The sequence below is a fragment of the Rhinopithecus roxellana genome, chromosome 6 (genome assembly GCF_007565055.1).
Source record: "Rhinopithecus roxellana isolate Shanxi Qingling chromosome 6, ASM756505v1, whole genome shotgun sequence".
Classification (NCBI taxonomy): domain Eukaryota; kingdom Metazoa; phylum Chordata; class Mammalia; order Primates; family Cercopithecidae; genus Rhinopithecus; species Rhinopithecus roxellana.
This window is the reverse complement of record NC_044554.1, coordinates 106,142,373-106,149,859: the sequence shown is the minus strand read 5'-3', so window position 1 is coordinate 106,149,859 and position 7,487 is coordinate 106,142,373.

Sequence of the window (7,487 nt, the reverse complement as noted above, 5' to 3'; positions counted from 1 at the left end):
AAAGAGCTTTCTGAAGAAACTTCTTTCTTGATCTGTGAGTTCATCTCAGAGTTACAAATCTGCCTCAAGAAGCCAGTTTGCAACACTCTGTTCGTGGAATCTGCAAAGTGATATTTGGGAGCCTATGGGGCCCATGGTGATAAAGGAAATTCCTCACAGAATAACTAAAGAGAAGCTTTCTGAGAAACTGCATTGTCATGTGTGAATGCACTCACAGAGTTACACGTTTCTCTTCAGTGATCAGTTGTTAGCACAGTTTTCTGGAAATCTGCAATTAGATACTTCATAGCGCAATGAACATTACAGTGACAAAGGAAATATCCACAGATGAAACTAGAAAGAAGCTTTCTTAGAAACTTCTTGGTGATGTGTGAATTCATCTCACAGAGTTACACTTATGTTTGTGGAGCAGGTCCATTAACACTGTCTTTGAGGAATCTGAAAGGGCTTCTTTGGATCACATTGAGGCCTAGCGCTGATAAGGAAATTTCATCCGTTCAAAACGTGAAGAAGCTTTCTGAGGAAACTTCTTTCTGATCTGTGAGTTCATCTCACAGATGTACAACCTCTTGCCTCAAGAAGCAGTTTGGCTAACACTCTTTTTCGTGGAATCTGCAAAGTGATATTTGGGAGCCTATGGGGCCCGTGGTGATAAAGGAAATATCCCCGCACATAATAACTAAAGAGAAGCTTTCTGGAAACTGCATTGCCATGTGTGAATGCAACTCACAGAGTTACACGTTTCTCTTCGTGATCAGTTTGTTAGCACAGTTTTCTGGAAATCTGCAATTAGATACTTCATAGCGCATGAACTTACAGTGACAAAGGAAATATCCACAGATGAAAACTAGAAAGAAGCTTTCTTAGAAACTTCTTGGTGATGTGTGAATTCATCTCACAGAGTTACACTTATGTTTCGTGGAGCAGTCCATTAACACTGTCTTTGAGGAATCTGGAAGGGCTTCTTTGGATCACATTGAGGCCTACGCTGATAAAGGAAATTTCATCCGTTCAAAACGTGAAAGAAGCTTTCTGAGAAACTTCTTTCTGATCTGTGAGTCATCTCACAGAGTTACAACCTCTGCCTCAAGAAGCAGTTTGCTAACACTCTTTTCGTGGAATCTGCAAAGTGATATTTGGGAGCCTATTGGGGCCCATGGTGATAAAGGAAATATCCTCACATATAACTAAAGAGAAGCTTTCTGAGAAACTGCATTGCCAATGTGTGAATGCAACTCACAGAGTTACACGTTTCTCTTCAGTGATCAGTTTGTTAGCACAGTTTTCTGGAATCTGCAATTAGATACTTCATAGCGCAATGAACATTACAGTGACAAAGGAAATATCCACAGATGAAAACTAGAAAGAAGCTTTCTTAGAAACTTCTTGGTGATGTGTGAATTCATCTCACAGAGTTACACTTATGTTTCGTGGAGCAGTCCATTAACACTGTCTTTGAGGAATCTGAGAAGGGCTTCTTTGGATCACATTGAGGCCTACGCTGATAAAGGAAATTTCATCCGTTCAAAACGTGAAAGAAGCTTTCTGAGAAACTTCTTTCTGATCTGTGAGTTCATCTCACAGAGTTACAACCTCTGCCTCAAGAAGCAGTTTGCTAACACTCTTTTCGTGGAATCTGCAAAGTGATATTTGGGAGCCTATTGGGGCCCATGGTGATAAAGGAAATATCCTCACATAATAACTAAAGAGAAGCTTTCTGAGAAACTGCATTGCAAGTGTGAATGCAACTCACAGAGTTACACGTTTCTCTTCAGTGATCAGTTTGTTAGCACAGTTTTCTGGAAATCTGCAATTAGATACTTCATAGCGCAATGAACATTACAGTGACAAAGGAAATATCCACAGATGAAAACTAGAAAGAAGCTTTCTTAGAAACTTCTTGGTGATGTGTGAATTCATCTCACAGAGTTACACTTATGTTTCGTGGAGCAGTCCATTAACACTGTCTTTGAGGAATCTGAGAAAGGGCTTCTTTGGATCACATTGAGGCCTACGCTGATAAAGGAAATTTCATCCGTTCAAAACGTGAAAGAAGCTTTCTGAGAAACTTCTTTCTGATCTGTGAGTTCATCTCACAGAGTTACAACCTCTGCCTCAAGAAGCAGTTTGCTAACACTCTTTTCGTGGAATCTGCAAAGTGATATTTGGGAGCCTATTGGGGCCCATGGTGATAAAGGAAATATCCTCACATAATAACTAAAGAGAAGCTTTCTGAGAAACTGCATTGCCTAGTGTGAATGCAACTCACAGAGTTACACGTTTCTCTTCAGTGATCAGTTTGTTAGCACAGTTTTCTGGAAATCTGCAATTAGATACTTCATAGCGCAATGAACATTACAGTGACAAAGGAAATATCCACAGATGAAAACTAGAAAGAAGCTTTCTTAGAAACTTCTTGGTGATGTGTGAATTCATCTCACAGAGTTACACTTATGTTTCGTGGAGCAGTCCATTAACACTGTCTTTGAGGAATCTGAGAAGGGCTTCTTTGGATCACATTGAGGCCTACGCTGATAAAGGAAATTTCATTCGTTCAAAACGTGAAAGAAGCTTTCTGAGAAACTTCTTTCTGATCTGTGAGTTCATCTCACAGAGTTACAACCTCTGCCTCAAGAAGCAGTTTGCTAACACTCTTTTCGTGGAATCTGCAAAGTGATATTTGGGAGCCTATTGGGGCCCATGGTGATAAAGGAAATATCCTCACATAATAACTAAAGAGAAGCTTTCTGAGAAACTGCATTGCCAAGTGTGAATGCAACTCACAGAGTTACACGTTTCTCTTCAGTGATCAGTTTGTTAGCACAGTTTTCTGGAAATCTGCAATTAGATACTTCATAGCGCAATGAACATTACAGTGACAAAGGAAATATCCACAGATGAAAACTAGAAAGAAGCTTTCTTAGAAACTTCTTGGTGATGTGTGAATTCATCTCACAGAGTTACACTTATGTTTCGTGGAGCAGTCCATTAACACTGTCTTTGAGGAATCTGAGAAGGGCTTCTTTGGATCACATTGAGGCCTACGCTGATAAAGGAAATTTCATCCGTTCAAAACGTGAAAGAAGCTTTCTGAGAAACTTCTTTCTGATCTGTGAGTTCATCTCACAGAGTTACAACCTCTGCCTCAAGAAGCAGTTTGCTAACACTCTTTTCGTGGAATCTGCAAAGTGATATTTGGGAGCCTATTGGGGCCCATGGTGATAAAGGAAATATCCTCACATAATAACTAAAGAGAAGCTTTCTGAGAAACTGCATTGCCAAGTGTGAATGCAACTCACAGAGTTACACGTTTCTCTTCAGTGATCAGTTTGTTAGCACAGTTTTCTGGAAATCTGCAATTAGATACTTCATAGCGCAATGAACATTACAGTGACAAAGGAAATATCCACAGATGAAAACTAGAAAGAAGCTTTCTTAGAAACTTCTTGGTGATGTGTGAATTCATCTCACAGAGTTACACTTATGTTTCGTGGAGCAGTCCATTAACACTGTCTTTGAGGAATCTGAGAAGGGCTTCTTTGGATCACATTGAGGCCTACGCTGATAAAGGAAATTTCATCCGTTCAAAACGTGAAAGAAGCTTTCTGAGAAACTTCTTTCTGATCTGTGAGTTCATCTCACAGAGTTACAACCTCTGCCTCAAGAAGCAGTTTGCTAACACTCTTTTCGTGGAATCTGCAAAGTGATATTTGGGAGCCTATTGGGGCCCATGGTGATAAAGGAAATATCCTCACATAATAACTAAAGAGAAGCTTTCTGAGAAACTGCATTGCCATGTGTGAATGCAACTCACAGAGTTACACGTTTCTCTTCAGTGATCAGTTTGTTAGCACAGTTTTCTGGAAATCTGCAATTAGATACTTCATAGCGCAATGAACATTACAGTGACAAAGGAAATATCCACAGATGAAAACTAGAAAGAAGCTTTCTTAGAAACTTCTTGGTGATGTGTGAATTCATCTCACAGAGTTACACTTATGTTTCGTGGAGCAGTCCATTAACACTGTCTTTGAGGAATCTGAGAAGGGCTTCTTTGGATCACATTGAGGCCTACGCTGATAAAGGAAATTTCATCCGTTCAAAACGTGAAAGAAGCTTTCTGAGAAACTTCTTTCTGATCTGTGAGTTCATCTCACAGAGTTACAACCTCTGCCTCAAGAAGCAGTTTGCTAACACTCTTTTCGTGGAATCTGCAAAGTGATATTTGGGAGCCTATTGGGGCCCATGGTGATAAAGGAAATATCCTCACATAATAACTAAAGAGAAGCTTTCTGAGAAACTGCATTGCCAAGTGTGAATGCAACTCACAGAGTTACACGTTTCTCTTCAGTGATCAGTTTGTTAGCACAGTTTTCTGGAAATCTGCAATTAGATACTTCATAGCGCAATGAACATTACAGTGACAAAGGAAATATCCACAGATGAAAACTAGAAAGAAGCTTTCTTAGAAACTTCTTGGTGATGTGTGAATTCATCTCACAGAGTTACACTTATGTTTCGTGGAGCAGTCCATTAACACTGTCTTTGAGGAATCTGAGAAGGGCTTCTTTGGATCACATTGAGGCCTACGCTGATAAAGGAAATTTCATCCGTTCAAAACGTGAAAGAAGCTTTCTGAGAAACTTCTTTCTGATCTGTGAGTTCATCTCACAGAGTTACAACCTCTGCCTCAAGAAGCAGTTTGCTAACACTCTTTTCGTGGAATCTGCAAAGTGATATTTGGGAGCCTATTGGGGCCCATGGTGATAAAGGAAATATCCTCACATAATAACTAAAGAGAAGCTTTCTGAGAAACTGCATTGCCAATGTGTGAATGCAACTCACAGAGTTACACGTTTCTCTTCAGTGATCAGTTTGTTAGCACAGTTTTCTGGAAATCTGCAATTAGATACTTCATAGCGCAATGAACATTACAGTGACAAAGGAAATATCCACAGATGAAAACTAGAAAGAAGCTTTCTTAGAAACTTCTTGGTGATGTGTGAATTCATCTCACAGAGTTACACTTATGTTTCGTGGAGCAGTCCATTAACACTGTCTTTGAGGAATCTGAGAAGGGCTTCTTTGGATCACATTGAGGCCTACGCTGATAAAGGAAATTTCATCCGTTCAAAACGTGAAAGAAGCTTTCTGAGAAACTTCTTTCTGATCTGTGAGTTCATCTCACAGAGTTACAACCTCTGCCTCAAGAAGCAGTTTGCTAACACTCTTTTCGTGGAATCTGCAAAGTGATATTTGGGAGCCTATTGGGGCCCATGGTGATAAGGAAATATCCTCACATAATAACTAAAGAGAAGCTTTCTGAGAAACTGCATTGCCATGTGTGAATGCAACTCACAGAGTTACACGTTTCTCTTCAGTGATCAGTTTGTTAGCACAGTTTTCTGGAAATCTGCAATTAGATACTTCATAGCGCAATGAACATTACAGTGACAAAGGAAATATCCACAGATGAAAACTAGAAAGAAGCTTTCTTAGAAACTTCTTGGTGATGTGTGAATTCATCTCACAGAGTTACACTTATGTTTCGTGGAGCAGTCCATTAACACTGTCTTTGAGGAATCTGAGAAGGGCTTCTTTGGATCACATTGAGGCCTACGCTGATAAAGGAAATTTCATCCGTTCAAAACGTGAAAGAAGCTTTCTGAGAAACTTCTTTCTGATCTGTGAGTTCATCTCACAGAGTTACAACCTCTGCCTCAAGAAGCAGTTTGCTAACACTCTTTTCGTGGAATCTGCAAAGTGATATTTGGGAGCCTATTGGGGCCCATGGTGATAAAGGAAATATCCTCACATAATAACTAAAGAGAAGCTTTCTGAGAAACTGCATTGCCAAGTGTGAATGCAACTCACAGAGTTACACGTTTCTCTTCAGTGATCAGTTTGTTAGCACAGTTTTCTGGAAATCTGCAATTAGATACTTCATAGCGCAATGAACATTACAGTGACAAAGGAAATATCCACAGATGAAAACTAGAAAGAAGCTTTCTTAGAAACTTCTTGGTGATGTGTGAATTCATCTCACAGAGTTACACTTATGTTTCGTGGAGCAGTCCATTAACACTGTCTTTGAGGAATCTGAGAAGGGCTTCTTTGGATCACATTGAGGCCTACGCTGATAAAGGAAATTTCATCCGTTCAAAACGTGAAAGAAGCTTTCTGAGAAACTTCTTTCTGATCTGTGAGTTCATCTCACAGAGTTACAACCTCTGCCTCAAGAAGCAGTTTGCTAACACTCTTTTCGTGGAATCTGCAAAGTGATATTTGGGAGCCTATTGGGGCCCATGGTGATAAAGGAAATATCCTCACATAATAACTAAAGAGAAGCTTTCTGAGAAACTGCATTGCCAAGTGTGAATGCAACTCACAGAGTTACACGTTTCTCTTCAGTGATCAGTTTGTTAGCACAGTTTTCTGGAAATCTGCAATTAGATACTTCATAGCGCAATGAACATTACAGTGACAAAGGAAATATCCACAGATGAAAACTAGAAAGAAGCTTTCTTAGAAACTTCTTGGTGATGTGTGAATTCATCTCACAGAGTTACACTTATGTTTCGTGGAGCAGTCCATTAACACTGTCTTTGAGGAATCTGAGAAGGGCTTCTTTGGATCACATTGAGGCCTACGCTGATAAAGGAAATTTCATCCGTTCAAAACGTGAAAGAAGCTTTCTGAGAAACTTCTTTCTGATCTGTGAGTTCATCTCACAGAGTTACAACCTCTGCCTCAAGAAGCAGTTTGCTAACACTCTTTTCGTGGAATCTGCAAAGTGATATTTGGGAGCCTATTGGGGCCCATGGTGATAAAGGAATATCCTCACATAATAACTAAAGAGAAGCTTCTGAGAAACTGCATTGCCATGTGTGAATGCAACTCACAGAGTTACACGTTTCTCTTCAGTGATCAGTTTGTTAGCACAGTTTCTGGAAATCTGCAATTAGATACTTCATAGCGCAATGAACATTACAGTGACAAAGGAAATATCCACAGATGAAAACTAGAAAGAAGCTTTCTTAGAAACTTCTTGGTGATGTGTGAATTCATCTCACAGAGTTACACTTATGTTTCGTGGAGCAGTCCATTAACACTGTCTTTGAGGAATCTGAGAAGGGCTTCTTTGGATCACATTGAGGCCTACGCTGATAAAGGAAATTTCATCCGTTCAAAACGTGAAAGAAGCTTTCTGAGAAACTTCTTTCTGATCTGTGAGTTCATCTCACAGAGTTACAACCTCTGCCTCAAGAAGCAGTTTGCTAACACTCTTTTCGTGGAATCTGCAAAGTGATATTTGGGAGCCTATTGGGGCCCATGGTGATAAGGAAATATCCCTCACATAATAACTAAAGAGAAGCTTTCTGAGAAACTGGCATTGCCAGTGTGAATGCAACTCACAGAGTTACACGTTTCTCTTCAGTGATCAGTTTGTTAGCAAGTTTTCTGGAAATCTGCAATTAGATACTTCA